Source organism: Lithobates pipiens, unplaced genomic scaffold (assembly GCF_037356315.1).
Source record: "Lithobates pipiens isolate NorthernLeopardFrog02 unplaced genomic scaffold, aLitPip1_a1.2 Scaffold_19, whole genome shotgun sequence".
Classification (NCBI taxonomy): domain Eukaryota; kingdom Metazoa; phylum Chordata; class Amphibia; order Anura; family Ranidae; genus Lithobates; species Lithobates pipiens.
Window position 1 is genome coordinate 202,208,119 of NW_027507764.1, and position 22,091 is coordinate 202,230,209.

General features: G+C 39.3%; 1 protein-coding gene across 1 annotated transcript in view; it reads left to right on the forward strand.

Annotated features, from left to right (window-relative positions):
• The window catches only part of NPSR1 (neuropeptide S receptor 1), a 658,045-nt gene that overhangs the window by 275,046 nt on the left and 360,908 nt on the right, over positions 1–22,091 (forward strand). The gene's annotated exons all lie outside the window — the stretch shown is intronic.

Genomic DNA, 22,091 nt, shown 5'->3' on the forward strand with positions numbered 1-22,091 from the left:
ACGCTAAATGTTGTGCATCATTTTTTTTAACCCACAACATGTTAAAAGATAATTTATGAAAACATATTATGCAGTGGTTTATGTTAAGAATTTACACTAAGAATTTTTCCAAAAATGAGTTGCAGGCACTCAAAGACAATTCACAACTAATTATTAGCCCAACAGATATCCAGGACAGGACGGATTATTTGGTAGAAGCAGAGATGCTATTATTAGACACTAACAATATAAAAAATAAAAAAGACCTCCTACCATTACATAAACCCAAATTAAATTATTTGCTTAAAAACAGCATACCAACGGGCATTGTAAACAAGGCAGAAAGGATATTATTTATGTTCATACTTAGCACACATACTCTATCGCATTCCAAAAGTTCATAAAATTACATTATGTCCCCCAGGATGATTGATTATCACTAATAAGGTTGGTTTAACCATCAACATTTCACAGTACATCGATTTTTATCCTGCAGCTCATGGTGATCTCAGTGCACACTTATATTAAAACTTATTTTTCTCTTTTAGGCACACTACATAATTGGGTCTAACAACTCATTTGCCGAACATCTGGTATTTTATTGTTGTTAAATAGACAACATTTTGTTATTTAGGATGGACGATTTGCAACCATATCATTTATATGTACAGTATTGTTCTAATACTTAACACAACATCCGTTTTGCACATGTGGAAGATCCCTAATCTCTGCTGTTCCTTGACTTAGTAGTATTGTCTGATGAAGCAGAGAATTTAATTTCCAAAACTAGACATGTGCAGTGAAAAAATGTGTTTTGTTTTGTTTCGGATTATTATTTAAATACATTTGTTTAGTTAAATTTGTTTAATTCATTTAATTTGTTTTTAGAATATGTTTCATTTACTCAAATTAGAATTCATCCAATTTTTTTCAATTCCATTCACATTGCCTTCGAATTAAATTCAAAATCAAATTTATTCTATTTGAAATTCAAATTTGGAAGATGGCTATATTCTTTCTATTCCATTCTATTCTATTGTTTTTTTTTTCCATTCTATTCTTATATTTTATCTTCTTTTGTTTTCTATTCTATTATTTTCTATTCTATAAAATAATTTGATTAGATGAATTAGAATATTATTCTATTAGAATTAATTCTATTCCTTTCTATTCTATTCCTTTCTAATGATTATTCTATTCTATTTTTTTTCTATTTTAATATTTTCTATTCTATTTTATTCAAATTGAAATGTATTCTATTCAAATTTGAATTTCAGATGATGGCTAAATTCTTTCTATTCTATCTTCTTATTTTCTATTCCATTCGAATCTATTATTTTCTGTTCTATTTGATTTAAAATGTATTTTATTCAAAGTTTGGGAAATGGTTATTTTTTTTATTTTTATTTTCTATTGTGTTCAAATTTATTTTATTTGAAATTCAAATTTAAAAAGGTGGTTCTATTCTATTATATTCTATTTTTATTCTATTCCTTTATTTTGATTCTATTTGATTCTGTTGTTTTATTTTGTTCTGTTTTACTCTACTATTTTATTTTCTATTCTATCCCTTTTTTGTATTCAATTTTTTTGTATTATTTTATTTTGTATTCTGTTTTACTCTATTAAATTATATTCTTTTGTTTTCTATTCTATTATTTTCTATTCTATTATATTCTTTTCTATTGTAATCTTCTATTTTCTATTTTAATTTTATTCTCTTTGGAAATTTAAATTTGATTAAAAAAATTATTAGAAATTCTAAAACGATTCAAAAATTATTCAAATTCTATATGAAAATTATTTGCGTTCAAATTTTATCTGAAATTTTAATTCATTATTTCAGATTTGTTTAAATTCGTTACTATTGTAATTCAGAAATTTCATTTGAAAAACAACAGCTGGCAACCCCTACACACATCAAACCAGTTGCCATTATCCCCATTAAAAAAAGCATATCCTGTTCAGTCAATTTCAAAAGCTAAGAAGGAATTGGATAAAAAAAATAGGACTATTTGGAACAAAGTGTTATATTAAAAACATTGTTTTTGGAAAAAGATACGCAGAGAAATATGTTCATGAAGCTTTAGAAAGATATTTGAATTGGCCCAGGAACTCCTCAGAAGTAAGAAACCCCCCAAAAACAACAGTATCCCTGACATAATTAACCATAATAATAATAGGCATTGGACATTTAACAAAATAATTTACAAGCATTTTATTGGTCTATTTTATTACAAGATCCCAAATTAGAGAAATCCCTCCCTAAAAGACCCACAGCAATTACAGTGAGAGCAAGGAATATAAAAAAATGCATCACTCTTAGCAATTCAAAAGAGTCCAAATCACCTATCACTGACATGCCAACTTTTCTGAATATCCAAAGGACCTACTGTTGTAAGATTAAAGTGTTTAACATGCCAATTTATTTTCTATGGGCTAATTTTTTTTTAATTACACTTAGGTAAAATGCTATAAAATCTAGCAATGTATCAACTGCTCCATACAATTAACTTTTATTGTGCCGAATAGTATGGCCCCAAAAGGCTTAAATATAGAGATTAAAATCAGTTCCATCTTATAGCATCTGTTTGTGATATTTTCTAGCACATAAGAAACAACACAGCTACATAGTAACTCTTCACATATTGCTTTAATATTTTATTGGTACATTGAGGATAAGAAATATTTGGTAAGCCATCACCACCCACAAACTGGCCAGAGATCTATCAACCCCTATACATAAAGTGTATTGTGGATGTATTATTTTGTAATATAAATTATATTTTGAAAGCATGTTCATCCCTAAGCTTTATGCACAATCCAGAGTTCCAATATACAGCTGTGGCCAAAAGTTTTGAGAATGAGGCAAATATTAATTTTCACAAAGTCTGCTGCTTCAGTGTTTTTAGATATTTTTGGCAGAAGTTACTATGGTACACTGAAGTATAATTACAAGCATTTTATAGATATCAAAGGATTTTATTGACAATTACATGAAGTTTATGCAAAGAGTCAATATTTGCAGTGTTGACCCTTGACCTTTGCAATTCGCCCTGGCATGCTGTCAATCAAATTTTGGGCCACGTCCTCACTGATGGCAGCCCATTCTTGCATAATCAATGCTTCGAGTTTTTCTGAATTCATGGGGTTTTTTTTTTTGTTCACCCACCTCTTGAGGATTGACCACAAGTTCTCAATGGGATTAAGGTTTGGGGAATTTCCTGGCCATGGACCCAAAATGTTTTCTTCTCCAAGCCACTTAGTTATCACTTTTGCCTTATGGCCGTCATCAAACTGTTCTTGGATGGTTGGGAGAAGTTGCTCATGAAGGATGTTTTTGTACCATTCTTTATTCAAGGCTGTGTTCTTAGGAGCCCACTCCCTTGGCTGAGAAGAAACCCACACATGAATGGTCTCAGGATGCTTTACTTTTTTTCAAGAGACAGGACTGATGCTAGCACTCACCTTTTCTCCCCCTGGACAAGGTTTTTTTCTGGATTCCCCAAACAATCAGAAAGGGGATTCATCAGAGAAGATTACTTTACCCCAGTCCTCAGCAGTCCAATCCCTGCACCTTTTTCAGAACATCGGTCTGTCCTGATGTTTTTCCTGGAGAGAAACCAGGCCATCCTCCAAAAGTCTTTGCCTCACTGTGTGTACAGATACATTCACACCTGCCTGCTGCTATTCCTGAGCAAGCACTGCACTGATGGTTCCCTGATCCCGCAGCTGAATCAACTGTAGGAGATGATCCTGGCGCTTGCTGGACTTTCTTGGGCGCCCTGAAGCCTTCTTCACAAATGTATTGGAATTATTTTTATAGAATTAAGTTAATTTTCATGGCAAAGAGAGACTTTTGCAATTCATTGAAATTAATCTGATCACTCTTCGTAACATTCTGGAGAATATGCAAATTGTCATCATAAAAACTGAGGCAGCAGACTTTGTGAAAGTTAATATTTGTGTCATTCTCAAACCTTTTGGCCCACAGCTGTAAGCTCCATCTCCATATGCTGACAGGCTTGAGAAAGGGTGACCCACCCCAAAACATGTTGCCTAGGATACCATTGAGGCTATCCAGAAAATGTGGGTGGTCATCATGAGCACTTACTTGCTTTACAGGGGCTGCTACCTGTGAGCCCTTGCACAGAGTTCTGTTTAGTGGTGGTGCGTCATCTTTCCCTAGCCTGTCAGCTATCTGGAGGTTGTAAAGGACCACTAAGTTGTCATCTTTGCTGTGCTGTGGACCCTTTCATATGGATACAAATGAACGCAAAGGCCTTCTGTTTGTACTTTACCACTGGAAACCATACGCTGAGTTACTACATCCAGAGGCTGTGACTTGTGCAAAACTCTCCATTTGTAATTGAATGCAATATTTGTGTTTACTGTGATAGGTGTATGCCTATGAAACACTTGTGAATGCATTCTTTACTTTGTCCAGTGTTATAACTCTTAATGCACCAGTAGTGCACTTTGTGCATTTCTATAATGTTTACGCTTGTTTAGTAAGGATATTATGTCAATTTACTGGTATCAGCAAAACGTGTTTGGGGATTGATTGATCTGTGTTAACCTACGCTTTCCACTGTTTGGTAAATCAGAGGAGGCACAACAGACAATTTAATGTGTGCAGTGCAGTATATTATGTTTAACGTGCAGTAATGCACTGCAATGTACTGTGGTAAACCTGCAATAATGCAGGTAACACAAGGTATGCCCGTCATGTGACTAATGATAAGATCTTATGCAATGTGGCATTTGAGATGCACCTGCATCTCATACTACTAAAGTACCTGCTTAGGCCTAGTAAGTATTTTAGATGAACAAGATAGCTCCGGAAGTGCAGAAAACAAAAAAATCTCACGAAAAATACCAAATATTAGCTCATAAACAACCCGGGCCGAGAGGGTTGAAAAAAAGTTCTTCCCGGATATGGGTATCAATTAAACAAAACCATAATTGTAGTAGTGCCTTTCAGTCAAAGCTTTCAAAAAGATAAAAAGATGCACTCCCATTGGTGGCATCTTGCAGAGAGCTTTTCAGGATCCCTGATGAGGGGGTGCCTGAATCTGATCTTATCGGTAAACATAGCTACAATTTACTGACTCCAGTAAAAGGGTGCAGCGCCCTTCAGAACCACTGAATCAAAGGTATGCATCCGTTTGTAGAGGAAGAATAAGAAAACAATCTCAGGTATCAGCGTTGTCTTATGCCGTGTACACACGGGCGGACTGTATGGCGTACTTAGTTCGTCATACAATCCGACGGACAGTCCGTCGTACTTTCCACTGAACGGACTTGACCACACACGGATACCCAAACAGTCCGTCGAAAGCTTGCGCGATGACGTGTACAGCACGTATGACGGGACTAGAAATAGGAAGTCCAATACACAGCAAAGCACCCTTCCGCCGTGTAAATCCTTTCTGGGCATGCGCCATTCTTAGTCCGTCGAACTAGCATACTGACGAGCGGATTGTCCGCTGAAACCAAAGTACGACGGACAGAATTTTGAAAAATCCGAAATTCTTAGTACGCCGGACTGCACGCTGAAAAAGTCAGCTGAAGCCCACACACGAGCGGACTGTCCACTGAAATGTGTTTCGACGGACTAAGTACGCCATACAGTCCGCCCGTGTGTACGCGGCATCAGTGTCTGGCACAGAGAAAGGGCTCATTGACATTCATCCAGCCTGCAGCTTCCCTGGCTGAGTTGAAGAAGTATTTTTTTAATACTAGTAATGGTTGGCGATCAGTGACACTTTTGACATTTTGTGGGAACAAAGTGAAAAAACAGTGATCAGTGCTTAAAATATGCACTGTCACTCTACTAATGACACTGGCTGTGAAATTATTAAACATCTAGAGTGACCAAAGTGGTCAATGCATGTCTAACCAGTGTTTATGTGTACTATGTGTGCTGCTTTAACTAAGGGATTTGATGGATGTTTTCCCCTGCTTTGCAGGGAAAGAAAATACATCACATCCCTGCTGTCAGGACAGAGCTCTGCATTGTTTACATATGCAGAGCTCCATCCAGCCTCCCTCCTCGACAATCAGTGAGTGCCAGCGGACATACTTTGGCTGGCACCTGCTGATTGGCTTTTGCTCTGACTAATCACAGCAGAAGCGGCGCACGCATGTCCCCTACCCTGAAGTGCAGAATCACGTATACAGTATATATGTGATTCTGCACAGAACGGCTGCCCTGTAGTAAATCTACTATAGGGCTAAAGCAGTAAATCTGCCATAGGATTGTCAGCAAGTAGATAATTCATTGTTGCATTTAAAATATGTAGTAATCAGTCTCAGTTTAGTGTACGGTAATTATTGTAATCTCTGGATTGCAAATGATCTCTCCCATCACAAGATCATCTCTCCTTTACCCTTTTTATATGTTATACAGAAATGGGGATTTTTATATTCTCTCTGCGGGATGCATACTGTAAGTTTCTTTGCCTCTTCCTTAAAAATTCTCATCTCTAAAACTGTTTCTTGATATCCTACTGGAGTAACTCTTTTTTAGGGGATAGGGTGGAAACTAGTATCATTCAACAGTGTGTTGCCCAGTGTGTTGCCCACTGTGTTGCCCACTGTGTTGCCCACTGAGAGTTTAAAATATAATAGCCCTGTGTAATCATCCAATCAGTTAACATCAGTTAACATCAGTTTGTTTTTCTGACCTGGAACTGGGGAACTCTTAAAGAGGAAGTAAACCCTGGTGGATTTTACTTCCTCTTTATTTCCCTGCAAAGGTAAAGCATAATTGGCTGCTATGCATCGCAACACATTTCAACACACTCATCCCAATGAACAGACATGACCAGCCTTCTTACGTTCTTAGTTCCATCAGCCTGCATGCCTTCACACCAACCAGCATGGCCTTTTATTATCACAAAAGCTTTTACAAACAGGAAGTGCAGATTCTAGACAATCACTTCTTACATGGGAAATGACATCACAGGAAATGACATACATTAAAAGGGAGGGCACTCACAAGAGGAAGTGCAGACGTCCCCTTTTAGTCAGGATGCAGCCCAGACAATACTATTTCAAAGTAAACAGTATCTAGTAAGCTCATTCTACTGGTTCTTACAGGCTTGAGACAATCTACGGGGACATTGCTACTGGTGTTGTCAATATACGGTATGAGTATATTAACAAGGCAGATACCAATGTCCTCTTATTAAAGCAGATATGTATCCAAAAGTGATAACGTAGCCACACAGAGATAAAATAATATGTTTATCTCGTTATGTGGACTTCGCTTCTCTAATGCACATAGTCATTTGAAGACAGGAAGCCCAGAGCATTGCGCTTGGTACCTACAAACCAACAAACATCCACAGACACAGAGAACATGTCTCAAATCCCATGAGAAGGTTTTCATAATTTCCACAACACCGCGAGTAGTTTTAAATGACTTTTTTTTTTCTTTAGAAATGTCATATTGCTGTCAGACTGTTCTAAACATGGGAAACATGCACCCCTTTACAGGCATGCTATAGACAACCCCCAGGCACGAAATTTAAAGGAATATTACACTTTTATTGTTTCACTTTAAGCATTATTAAAATCACTGCTCCTGAAAAAACTTCTGGTTTTAAAACGTTTTTTTTGCATTGATACATGTCCCCTGGGGCAGGACCCAGGTCCTCAAACACTTTTTATGACAATATCATGCATCTAAGCCTTTAAAATTAGCACTTTTGATTTCTCCCATAGACTTTTAAAGGGTGTTCCGCGGCTTTTAAATTTGCCACAAACACCCAAAATTTTTGGTCTTCGGCGAACTGACGAACAGCCAATGTTCGAAGTCGAACATGAGTTTGACTCAAACATAAAGCTCATCCCTGGTCATTGATTGGGTGTTATCTTTTTTTGTGTCAGCTTTAGTCCAAGGCCTATAGAACGTGTTCCTTTATTTATATTCCTTTCTGATCTGACCTGTGCTAAGAAAATATGGTTCCTTCCACTGATAACCTCTTTTAGTCAATGCCTGTTTCATATTCTTGCTTTAAGAGGCTCACAGAACAAGCAATTTTACAGAAGAAGTATGCAGCTAGTGAAGTCAGATCTCCAGATATTCATGCTTGTAACAGGTTGGTGAATCAGTAATGAGGTTGTTAATTATATCAGCATGACATGACACATGTAACTAAACTTTTCAGAGGGTTTTGTCTCCATATTCCTTCAGCACAGATACTTTGTAATAACATAGTTACATAGTTAGTCAGCTTGAAAAAGACACAAGTCCATCTAGTTCAACCATAAAAAAAAAATATATCATACAATCCCATATACAAATTCCTATACCCACAGTTGATCCAGAGGAAGGCAAAAACCCTCCCCAGAAAAGCAGGATCCAATTTGCTAAAGCAGGGGAAAAAGCACAGAGAAACAATCAGATTTTCCCTGGATCAACTTTACCTATAAATGAAAGTACCCAATTATATTGTGTACATTTAGGAAAGAATCCAGGCCTTTCTTAAAGCAATAAACTGAGCTGGCCAGAACCAACTCTGGAGGGAGTCTATTCCACATTTGTACAGCTCTTACTTTGAGGAAACCTTTTTTCCTCTAGATGTAAAGCATGCCCCATTGTCCTCAGTGTTGACCGTGAAATTAATAACTTAACACCAAGTTCACTATATGGATCCCTTATATATTTATACATGGTGATCGTATCCCCCCTTAATCTCCTCTTCTCAAGAGTGAATAAATTCAGTTCCTCTAATATTTCCTCATAGCTGAGCTCCTCCATGCTTCTTATCAGTTTGGTTGCCCTTCTCTGCACTTTCTCCAGTTCCCCCCAATATCCTTTTTGAGAACTGGTGCCCAAAACTGAACTGCATATTCCAGATGAGGTCTTACTAATGATTTGCACAGGGGCAAAATGATATCTCTCTTTCTCTGGAGTCCATACCTCTCTTAATACAAGAAATGACTTTGCTCGCTTTGGAAACTGCAGCTTGGCATTGCATGCTATTATTGAGCTTATGATCTACCAAAACTCCCAGATCCTTCTCCACTATGGATTCTCTCAATTGTACCCCCCCCCCCCCCCAGTAAGTATGATGCATGCATATTCTTAGCCCCCAAGTGCATAACTTTACATTTATCAACATTATACCTCATCTGCCACATAGTTGCCCTATTAGACCTTATTCCACTGCATAGCTTAGTGTCATCTGCAAAGACAGACATTTTACATTTAATCCAAGACCCAATATCATTTATAAAGATATTAAGATAAAAGTAAGGGTCCTGCCATCTTGGGGTACACCACTGATAGTCTTAGACCATTCAGAGTAAGAATCATTAACCACTAATCTCTGAATTCTGTATTTTAGACAGTTTTCTATCCATTTACAAACTGATATTTCCAAGCCTGTATACTTTACCTTACACATGAGCCGTATAACATTGAACAAAAAGTAATCAAGTGTAGTTAACTGTGACATTTCTTAAGACATCTACACTCATGTAGTCACATCAAAGAAGGATAATTTTGACTGACTCTAATTAGCTACTGCAATTTGCACATTGATCTTGCTCATGCATCTAATTAAGAACTGAAAGTGATATACCTCTTGCTTGAAGATACTCCAAGGGCAAGGAACAGAAGAGTATAGTGATCATGACTGTATTGAAACAAATCCACAAGGTTCCATACATTATATATAAAATATGTACATTCATGTATTTATTTAACTTTGATTAATAGGTTTCCATACTAGTTACTATGATGCAATATTTTTTTGAGAAATTGTGTATTGTGGGGAGATTGGTCATGCGGTGTTGTGATCATAGACCTATTTGTTCCGGTGTTCTCTAAAACACAATTCCAACCTCTAGCCTTTGATAATTGTTGGGTAATCATTTTGACTTTGAAGCAAAGTACTGAAGGCTCTATAAATGGCTATTGAAAAACAGAGCATGACTCTAATTTCATATACATGACAAAAGACATTGGAAAATACATGTAAATTATACTTCAATATATATGTTTTATAACCAAAAACGGCAGCCACACATTATACTAAATGTTTCTTGGTAAATAATAAAAAGGAATATTATAATAATACAATGACTGATTTTTTTTTTGTGTTGGTTTTGCATAACTAAAATATAATAGCACAGCATAAAGCAGGTTTGTAAAGATTTTGGCAGTCCAATGCACATTTGTTACCATTAAAAGATAACTGCACTTTTAATGTGTTGATTTATAAGGATTTTATAACCAGAAAGAGTCAACGTAAGCAAAATGTAATCAACAAAATGTGATAGTTTATATTCAGGATTTACTGTAATACCTTGAATGTCCTTATGAGATCTAATAGTGGCTGTCAGGGGTTCTAAACAAATAACAAATAGCAAGGGAATAAGGCAGAAACCCTGTTTTGTTACAATTTATAAACAAAGTGAGGCAGAGGAGGTGTGAGGTAGTTTAACCGCTTACCGACCACGAACATTTACATCTGCAGAATGGCACGGACAGGCAAATGGGTGTACAGGTACGTCCCTTTAAACTTGCCGCCGTGCGGTCACGCGCGCAGCACCAGCGGCACATGCGCGACCCTGCCGTGAGCTCCATGAGTGTGATCTTATCCCCGCAGACACGGAGAGGAAGAATTGGGAAATGCTGATGTAGATCAGCATTTCCCCATTCTGCCTAGTGACACAGACACTGATCACCGCTCCCTCTGATCAGGAGTGGTGATCAGTGTCATGTCACATGTAGCCCATCCCCCCACTAGAATAACTCTCTAGGACACACTTAACCCCTGCAGCGCCCCCTAGTGGTTTATCCATTCACTGCCAGTCACATTTACACAGTAATCAGTGCATTTTTAACTGACCGTTGTATAAATGTGAATGGTCCCAAAATAGTGCCAAAAGTGTTCGATGTGTCTGCCATAATGTCGAAGTCTCAATAAAAATCTCAGGTCGCCACCATTACTAATACAAAAAATAATTATAAAAATGCCATAAAACGATCCCCTATTTTGTAGATGCTATAACTTTTGCGCAAACCAATCAATAAACGCTTACCGCGATTTTTTTATACCAAAAATATAAAGAAGAATATATATCGGCCTAAACTGAGGAAAAAAAATGTTTGTTTTAGATATTTTTTGAGGATATTGATTATAGTAAAAAGTAAAAAATAGTGTGTTTTTTCAAAATTGTTGCTATATTTTTGTTTATAGCGCAAAAAATAAAAACCGCAGAGATCAAATACCACCAAAAGAAAGTTCTACAGTGGTGTGAAAAAGTGTTTGCCCCCTTCCTCATTTCCTGTTCCTTTGCATGTTTGTCACACTTAAGTGTTTCGGAACATCAAACCAATTTAAACAATAGTCAAGGACAACACAAGTAAACACAAAATGCAATTTGTAAATGAAGGTGTTTATTATTAAAGGTGAAAAAAAATCCAAACCATCATGGCCCTGTGTAAAAAAGTGATTGCCCCCCTTGTTAAAACATACTATAACTGTGGTTGTCCACACCTGAGTTCAATTTCTCTAGCCACACCCAGGCCTGATTATTGCCACACCTGTTCACAATCAAGGCATCACTTAAATAGGAGCTGCTTGACACAGTAAGGTCCACCAGAAGATCCTTAAAAGCTACACATCATGCCGAGACCCAAAGAAATTCAGGAACAATTGAGAAAGAAAGTAATTGAGATCTATCAGTCTGGAAAGGGTTATAAAGCCATTTCCAAAGCTTTGGGAATCCAGCGAACCACAGTGAGAGCCATTATCCACAAATGGCGAAGACATGGAACAGTGGTGAACCTTCCCAGGAGTGGCCGGCCGCCCAAAATTACCCCAAGAGCGCAGCGACGACTCATCCAAGAGGTCACAAAAGACCCCACAACAACGTCCAAGGAACTGCAGGCCTCACTTGCCTCAGTTAAGGTCAGCGTTCATGCCTCCGCCATCAGGAAAAGACTGGGCAAAAATGGCCTGCATGGTAGAGTTCCAAGGAGAAAACCACTGCTGAGCAAAAAGAACATCAAAGCTCGTCTCAATTTCTCCACAACACATCTTGATGATCCCCAAGACTTTTGGGACAACATTCTGTGGACCGATGAGACAAAAGTGGAACTCTTTGAAAGGTGTGTGTCCAAGTATATCTGGCGTAGAAGGAACACTGCATTTCATAACAAGAACATTATACCAACAGTAAAATATGGTGCTGGTAGTGTGATGGTCTGGGGCTGTTTTGCTGCTTCAGGACCTGGAAGACTTGCCGTGATAAAAGAAACTATGAATTCTGCTGTCTACCAAGAGATCCTGAAGGAGAATGTCCGACCATCTGTTCGTGTACTCAAGCTGAAACGAACTTGGGTTCTGCAGCAGGACAATGATCCTAAACACACCAGCAAGTCCACCACCGAATGGCTGAAGAAAAACAAAATGAAGAATTTGGAGTGGCCTAGCCAAAGTCCTGACCTGAATCCTATTGAGATGTTGTGGTATGACCTTAAAAAGGCCGTTCATGCTCGAAAACCCTCTAATGTAACTGAATTAGGACAATTCTGCAAAGATGAGTGGGCCAAAATTCCTCCAGGACGCTGTAAAAGCCTCATTGCACGTTATCGCAAACGCTTGGTTGCAGTTGTTGCTGCTAAGGGTGGCCCAACCAGTTATTAGGTTTAGGGGGCAATCACTTTTTCACACAGGGCCATGATGGTTTGGATTTTTTTTCACCTTTAATAATAAACACCTTCATTTACAAATTGTATTTTGTGTTTACTTGTGTTGTCCTTGACTATTGTTTAAATTGGTTTGATGTTCCGAAACACTTAAGTGTGACAAACATGCAAAGGAACAGGAAATGAGGAAGGGGGCAAACACTTTTTCACACCACTGTATTTGTGGGTAAAAAAGGACGTCAATTTTGTTTGGGAGTCATGTCGCATGACCGTGCAATTGTCAGTTAAAGCGACGCAGTGCAGAATCGCAAAAAACGCTCTGGTCTTTGGGCAGCCAAATTTTCTGGGGCTGAAGTGGTTAACTTGCACTGCAGGGGATGAATATAAAGCAGACATGGTTTAACTGATTGCCGACTGTATACAGTACATATATGGCCCTCCTGTGCAAAATCACATACAGATACCTAATTTTGCACTTCCAGGTCTGGGGCATGCACACCTGCCTTCGCTGTGATTGGACACACCTGGAGCCAATCAGCATGTCCAGTGGACTCTATGTCCACTGGGACCCGCTGATCATTCCCAAGAGAAGCAGAACAGCAGTCTGCCTATGTACACAAGGCAGATCATCGTTATGTCAGTAGGGAAGGTAATGATCCTGCGTTTTGCTAAGCAGGGCCATATATCTCTACCTTCCCAATAGTACAATAACCTCCCCACAGTTAACAAGCACTCCCTAGGAACACATTTAACCCCTTGATCACCCCTGATGTCAACCCCTTCCCTGACAGTGTCATTTGTACAATGACAGTGCATATGTTTAGCACTGATCACTGTATTAGTGTCACTGGTCCCCAAAAAAGTGTCAAAAGTGTTATAAGTGTGTGATTTAAGTCACAGATCACTGAAATTACTAGTAAAATAAGTAAATAAATAAACCCTCCATAATTATATCCAATAGTTTGTAGACACTATAACTTTTGCACTAACCAATTAATACATGTTTATTGGGACTTTTTTTTTTTTTACCAAACAAATGTAGTAGAATACATATTGCCTTAAATTGATGAAGATTTTTTTTTTTTTTATTGAATGTGTTTGATAGCAGAAAATAAATATTGTATTTTTTTCAAAATTGCCGATCTTTTTTTGTTTATATGCAAAAATTTAAAAATGCAGAGGTGATCAAATACCACCATTAAGGCACCAATGACTGGACCATGGGTTAGAATTAGTCAACAATTCCTCTAGCAAGACAAAGGAGTGATCAGACCATGTAATATTCTCAATTTCAGAAGAGACCAGTGATTGCCACTTAGAATAAGAAATAAAAAAATGTTCTAACCTTCAATATATCCTATGGGCTAGGAAAAAGAAATGTTTTGTATTGTTTGTGGTGCCGGTACTTAATCTACACAAGTTTAGTAGGTGATCAATTCTCAACAGCTTTCAGAAGGATGTGGATTGACTGAGTGTCTGTTTAGAGGGCAGATTCCCAGAGAGGGCCTGTCTATCTCTGGAGGGAGACATGACCATTTTGAAATCCCTTCCAATAATAGTGAATGGGTTAAAGAAGCATGAATGTTTCTTCAGAAGCTGTGAGAATAAGCAATTTGGTTTAACATTTAGCAGTGTCAAAGGCTTATCCAGGAATCTGCAGTCTAATAAAACATAGCGACCATGGGGAACTAAAGAGGAAGAGATCAATTTTAAGGGGTGTGTGGTTTTTATAAGGATTGCCACACCAGCTTTACCAGTTTCGTCAATAGACTATAAAACCATGGGGAATATTTTTTACAGCAAATTTATAGGAGTCTCCCTTTTTTAAATGTGTTTCCAGTATGAAGATAATGTCAGCATTAGAGGAGTTGAACTCCCTCAGCTCTAACCGGCATTCTCATAGAGTTCAGACCCTTCACATTAAACTGCATTAGTTTTAGGGCCATAATGAGTCAAAGGGATAATTTGCTCATAACAAAAATAAAAAAGTCAAGTGGCTAGCACATAGACATGGTAGAGAAAACCAAGGTCAGAACGCTAGAACAAATAAATAAACAGCCACAAAAGATATGCTCCAGGAGAGACCAAGTAAGCAGAATTATTAACCACTTCAGCCCAGGAAGAATTTACCCCCTTCCTGTCCATGCCATTTTTGTGATACGGCACTACGTCACTTTAACTGACAATTGCACGTCGTACGATGCTGTTCCCAAACAAAATTGATGTCCTTTTTTCCCCTCAAATAGAGCTTTGGTTTTTATTTTTTGCGCTATAAACAAAAAAAAAAACCGACAATTTAGAAAAAAACACTATTTTGTACTTTTTGCTATAATAAATATCCCAACTTTAAAAAAATAAAAATTCCTCAGTTTAGGCCAATATGTATTCTTCTACATATGTTTGGTAAAGAAATCGCAGTAAGAATATATCGATTGGTTTGCACAAAACTTATAGCATCTACAAAATAGGGGATAGATTTATGGCATTTTTAGAATTTTTAGAATTTTTTTTTTTTTACTAGTAATAGCGTTGATCAGCAATTTTTATCATGACTGCGACTTTTGACACTTTTTTGGGACCATTGACATTTATACAGTGATCAGAGCTAAAAATAGCCTTTGATAACTGTATACATGTCATTGGCAGGGAATGGGTTAACACTAGGGGGCGATCAAGGGGTTAACTGTGTTCCCTAGGTGTGTTCTAACTGTGGGGGGGGTGGGACTGACTAGGGGAGGAGACCAATCGGTGTTCCTACGTAGTAGCTTAGGAGCACGCAATCTGTCTCTACCCCCCTGAGAGAACTGGGATTTGTGTGTTTACATAAACAGATCCTGGTTCTCACTCTGTCATGAGTGATCGCAGGTGCCTGGTGGCCATCGCTCCCACCGGGTACGCGCATCGACTCCGGGGACATGCTGCAGGCGCGCACGCACCTGCTAAAGCATTTTAACCACTTAACAACCGGCCCATAGCCGAATGATGGCTACAGGGCGGTTGCTTAACTCTGGGAGTACGTACTATGATGTCCTTCCAGAATTCCACTCTCGCGTGCCCCCGGGGCGCGCACACGAGAACACCCGTGCTCATCGCAGCCGTTTACCACGTGATCGCTCCATCAAATGACAGAGCGATCACTTGACATGACGCCGGTTCCTCCCTCCCCTCTCTGTTCCGATCGGTACAGTGTGAGAGGGGAGAGATCGTGGCAGCAGCGCTGTGGGCTAGATCGGTAGTGCTCACAGTGCTGCTCACTGACTATTAACCCTGCAATACCCTGCCAATACTCTGCAATACCCAGCAATACTCTGCCAATACTCTGCAATACCCTGCCAATGCTCTGCAATACCCTGCTAATACACTGCAATACCCAGCAATGCCCTGCCAATACTCTGCAATACCCAGCAATGCCCTGCCAATACTCCGCAATACCCAGCAATGCCCTGCCAATACTCCGCAATACCCAGCAATGCCCTGCCAATACTCTGCAATACCCTGCTAATACACTGCAATACCCAGCAATGCCCTGCCAATACTCTGCAATACCCAGCAATGCCCTGCCAATACTCCGCAATACCCAGCAATGCCCTGCCAATACTCCGCAATACCCAGCAATGCCCTGCCAATACTCTGCAATACCCTGCAAATACTCTGCAATACCCAGCAATGCCCTGCAAATACTCTGCAATACCCAGCAATACCCTGCCAATACTCTGCAATACCCTGCCAATACTCTGCAATACCCAGCAATGTCCTGCCAATACTCTGCAATACCCTGCCAATACCCAGTAATACTCTGCAATACCCTGCAAATATTCTGCAATACACTGCCAATACTCTGCAATACCCAGCAATACCCAGCAATACCCTGCCAATACTCTGCCATACCCAGCAATACCCTGCCATACCCAGCAATACCCAGCCATACTCTGCAATACCCAGCCATACTCGGTGATACCTTGCAATACCCAGCCATACTCTGCAATATCCAGCCATACTCGGGCATGCTCAGCCATACTCGGTGATACCCTGCAATACCCAGCCATACTCGGCCATGCTCAGCCATACTCGGTGATACCCTGCAATACCCAGCCATACTCGGTGATACTCAGCCATACTGGGCCATACTAGGCCATGCTCAGCAATGCTTGGCTCTACTCGGCCTCTATATGTGACCAGGCTGTGGAAGTCTCACACATGTGGTATCTCTGTACTCAGGAGGAGTAGGAGAATCTATTTTGGGTTGTCATTTTTGGTATGTACATGCTGTGTGTTAGAAACATTGTATAAATGGACAACTTTGTGTTAAAAAAATGCATTTTAACCACTTCCCGCCTGCCGGCCGTCATATGATGTCCTTGAATTTGTACGGGGATATCTGAATGATGGGTGCAGCTACAGACATCACTCAGATATCAGCTTTTTCAGCCAGCGATTCCCTACACTATAAGAATGATCATAGTGGCTGTTCCACTGCTTGATCGTTCTTACGGGAGGCGAGAGGGGACAAACCCCACTCCCTCCGCTCTCCGGTGCTTCTACTGACTCACTGCTACAATCGAAGTTAGAATCTTTTTTTATTTCAGTCTTCCCAGTCTAGAGGTGAGATGTGGGATCTTATTGATCCTATAGCTCACTGTAAAGAGGACCTGTCAGGCCATATTCCTATTACAAGGGATGTTTACATATCTTGTAATAGGAATAAAAGTGATCAAAAAAAATATTTTTGGGGAAATAAGTGTCAAACTAAAATAAATAAAGCAAAATGAACAATAAAAATTTAAAGCGCCCCTGTCCCCGTGTGCTCACATGCCAAAGCAAACGCATAAGTAAGTCCTGCCCACATATGAAAATGGTGTTCAAAATACACATTTGAGTTATCACTGCGAACTTTAGAGGGAGAGCAATAATTTTGGCCCTAGACCTTTGTAACTCAAAACATGTAACCAGTAAAAAAAAATTAATCTTCGCCTATGGGAATTTTTAAGTAGCAAAGTTTGGCGCCATTCCACGAGTGTGTGCAATTTTGAAGGGTGACATGTTAGGTATCTATTTACTTGGCATAACTTCATCTTTTACATTATGTAAAAACATTGGGCTAACAAAACAGTTTTTTTTCCGCAAAAAATTGTTCAAAAAATGTCTACGCAAATACTGTGCAAAAAAAGTTGCAACAACGCGCCATTTTATTCTCTAGGGTCTTTGCTAAAAAACATATATAATGTTTTGGGGTTCTATGTAATTTTCTAGCAAATAAATGATGATTTTTACATGTAGAAGAGAAATGTCAGAATTGACCTGGGTGCTCCAGAACGCCTGATGGTGCTCCCTACATGTGGTCACACTGTGTAAAAGTCTCACACATGTGGTATTGCCATACTCAGAAGTAATAGCAGAATGTGTTTTGGGGTGTAATTTGTGGTATGCATATGCAGTGTGTGAGAAATAACCTGATAATATGAAAATTTTGTGGAAAAAAAAAAAGAAATAAAAATCTTGATTTTGCAAAGAATTGTGGGAAAAAATTACAACTTCAAAAAACTCACCATTCCTCTTACTAAATACCTTTGAATGTCTTCTTTCCAAAAAGGGGTAATTTGGGGAGTATTTGTACTTTTCCGGCATGTTAGGGTCTCAAGAAAGGAGAGGTTTGGTCAATTTTCAGATATTGGCACCATAGCTTGTGGACTCTATAACTTTCACACAGACCAAATAATATGCACCAATTTGTACTTATTTTCACCAAAGATATGTAGTAGTATAAATTTTGGCCAAAATTTATGAAGAAAAATTACTAATTTGCTAAATTTTATAACAGAAACAAAGAAAAATTATTATTTTTTTTTTTACAGAATGTTCGGTCTTTTTTTCTTTTATAGCACAAAAAATAAAAAAACCCAGTGGTGATTAAATACCACCAAAAGAAAGATTTGTGTGAAAAAAAGGACAAAAATCTCATATAGGTACAGTGTTGCATGACTGAGTAATTGTCATTCAAAATTGGTCTGGGTATTAAGGGGGTTTAAGTGCCCAGTGGTCAAGTAGTTAAAGATCTGACATACAACCATGACAGCTCGCGCAGGGGAGCCAACCTGCTGCAGTATAACTGTGGTGGCTTATCCAGAAGCAGTTAATAAGTAGAAACCTGAGGTCAACCAGGATCTCAGGAATAGGGATGAGTTTTATGTTTGGGTTGAACATGAGTTCAACTCGAACATTGGCTTTTCGCCTGTTCGCCGAATAGCGAACAATTTGGGGTTTTTGCGGCAAATTCAAAAGCCGCAGAACAGCCTTTAAAAGTCTGTGGGAGAAATTAAAATTGATAATTGTAAAGGCTTATATGCATGGTATTGTCATAAAAAGTGTTTGGGGACCCCGGTCCTACCCCAGGGGACATGTATCAATGCAAAAAAAGTTTTAAAAACTGACGTTTTTTCGGGAGCAGTGATTTTAATAATGATTAAAGTGAAACAGTAAAAGTGAAATATTCCTTTAAATTTTGTACCTGGGGGGTGTCTATAGTATGCCTGTAAAGTGGTGCATGTTTCCCATGTCTAGAACAGTCTGAGAGCAAAATGACATTTCTAAAGGAAAAAAATTAATTTAAAACCACTGAATTGTCAGTCCCGGTAATACACATAAAAGCCATCGAAAAAAACAGCATGGGATTCCCCCACAGGGGAACCCCCGAACCAAAAATAAATAAATAAATAAAAATGGCATGGTGTCCCCCCAAAAATATATACCAGACCCTTTATCCAAGCATTCAACCTGGCAGGCTGCAGGAAAAGAGGGGGGATGAGAGAGCGCCCCCTCCTCCTGATTCGTACCAGGCCACAGGCCCTCAACATGGGGAGGGTGCTTTGGGGTAGCCCCCAAAGCACCTTGTCCCATGTTGATGGGGAGAAGGGCCTCATCCCCACAACTCTTGCCTGGTGGTTGTGGGGGTCTGCGGGCAGGGGGCTTATCGGAATCTGGAAGCCCCCTTTAACAAGGGGACCCACAGATCCCACCCCCCCCGTATGAAATGGTAACGGGGTATAAATGTACCCCTACCATTTTACAAAAAATTTGTGAAAATGGTAAAAAAACACAAGACACGGCTTGGGACAATTCCTTTATGAAAAAATAAAAAAATAAAAGTGTCTCTATTCATCTTCTTCTTCTCTCGCTCCAACGGATGAAAAAGAAAAAAAAGCTGCACGCCGACACGGATCTGCCTCCATGGGAGGCGCCCGCCGTAATGACCGCCTCTCAGGTGGCAGCGCTTTTATAACTGAGGGTGGGGCCACACGATGATGTCACCTGGTCGAGGCAGTCATTACGGCGGGTGCCTCCCATATGGAGGCAGATCCGTGTCGGTGTGGGACTTTTTTTTTTTTTTTGGTACATCGGAACGAGAGAAGAAGAAGATGAATGGACTTCGTGGGAAAGCCGTGTCTTTTTTTATTTTACCATTTTCACACATTTTTTGTGAAATTGTAGGGGTACATTTGTACCCCATTACCATTTTACACAGGGGGGGCGGGATCTTGGAATCCCGTTGTTAAAGGGGGCTTCCAGATTCCGATAAGCAGACCCCCACAACCACCAGGCAAGGGCTTTGGGGATGAGGCCCTTCTGCCCATCAACATAGGGACAAGGTGCTTTTGAGGCTACCCCAAAGCACCCTCCCCATGTTGAGGGCATGTGGCCTGGTACGGTTCAGGATGGGGGGCGTTCTCTCGTCCCCCCTCTTTTCCTGCAGCCTGCCATGTTGTGTGCTCAGATAAGGGTCTGGTATGGATTTTTGGAGGGACCCCATGCCATTTTTTTTCCATTTTGGCACGGGGTTCGCACCGCTCGAAAGCTATAGTAGAATTCTAATGTTGTTTGTCTAGTAGTACTATAATTATTAATTATTATTACTGGTCAAACATTATTAGAATTCTTCTATAGCCTATGGGCAAAGCATTTGACCGTAAATGTCCTCTCACTGCGATCGTATGTTTTTAGCTGCTTCATCGAATCTTCACGTCGAACCATACTATCCATATTTTTGATCGTATTGAATGATACTATACTTGTTTGTTTCTGTTCATGTCGAACGATCTACCCCAACAGTCAGCCAATGGAATTGCGTTGTATTGAAATTCAAGCATATAACTCCCTTCCTGTTTGCTCTGCGCTCTTGATGGTTCTGGTTCAAGTGCAATAGCAGCATCCGACGGTGGCTCCAGGAAGTTCAACCCCATGGAGGTTCCTGGCCCTTCTATGGAGGCGGCAGCAGCAGCAGCGCCACCACCATCAAAAAAGTGCAGGAGAGAGACACAAGCTGCAACCAGCAGGAAGTGTAACCTTACGTGGACTTAAATTGAGTCCCAGGTCCTTGTAAGGGAACCGCTTCCTTTCTGGATGCAGCTGTGTAGCACCCACTTCAGGTAGACCACTTTGGAGTGGAAGCAGGAGAAGTGGGAGCAGATCTCCAGAAAAGTTGAGATGTAGCACCATCAGAGTGACCTGTCTGCCTGTTGTAAAAATTCAGGGACATAAAACGGTAAGAAAAGTGTCTGATTATTTTATTTTTTTACATTTTAAAAATATATTATGCCCCCTCCTAACACATGTGATGTCAGTAAAGTTAAGTGATTTTTTTTTTTTTTTTTTAAGGAAAAAATTATTTTCAAATCATACTCCCTCCTGTGAAAAACCTAATTTGTGCATAGGTGTGCCTAGCCTATCCATGAAAGCATAGTTTGCACATGTTGCATATTATCGCCACGATCATTGTGAGAAGAATATTTCCATGGTGTTATTTGTTCTTATCACTAAACTGATAAGCAGTAAGTGTTTTTACGTTCCACTTGCTCACCTGTAGGTTATGCCCCCTTTCTGACCAGGCCATATTTTGCTATTTAGCGTTATGCAGATTTAACTAGCAATTGCGCGCTCCTGCGATATAGTACTCAAATTAAATGTATGCCCTTTTCCCACCACATATAGAGATTTGGGTGGTAACAAGAATTATAAAGTTGTTTTGCTGCTCATATTCACACAGAGTTCTCACAAACTGATTTCTTTATTATTTCTCGTGATCAACCTAAATATTTGGTTATCGTGTCCCACACTAGTGCTCCTGCATCCATATGTGTAAACAGCTGCTGAGTGTCCTCTGCTTACACTGAATCAAGTTTGCATTTCATTCTAGTTACAAACCCACCTAGACAACAAACTTATTTTAATACAAATGTAGTTAACCTGCACCTGCCAAAAACATTGTATTAGTGGGCAAACCAACGATGTTTACTATGAACGGAAGTGTAGTTTCCCTACCATGTACATACTGTAGAAGAAGGGACTCTGAGCAGTCTGCAAGGCCTCTTTTTTATCTATCTTATACCTTGATAAATTGAGCATCTAAACGTCCTGAGTGATCCAAGTAACTACCGCCCAGTGGAAA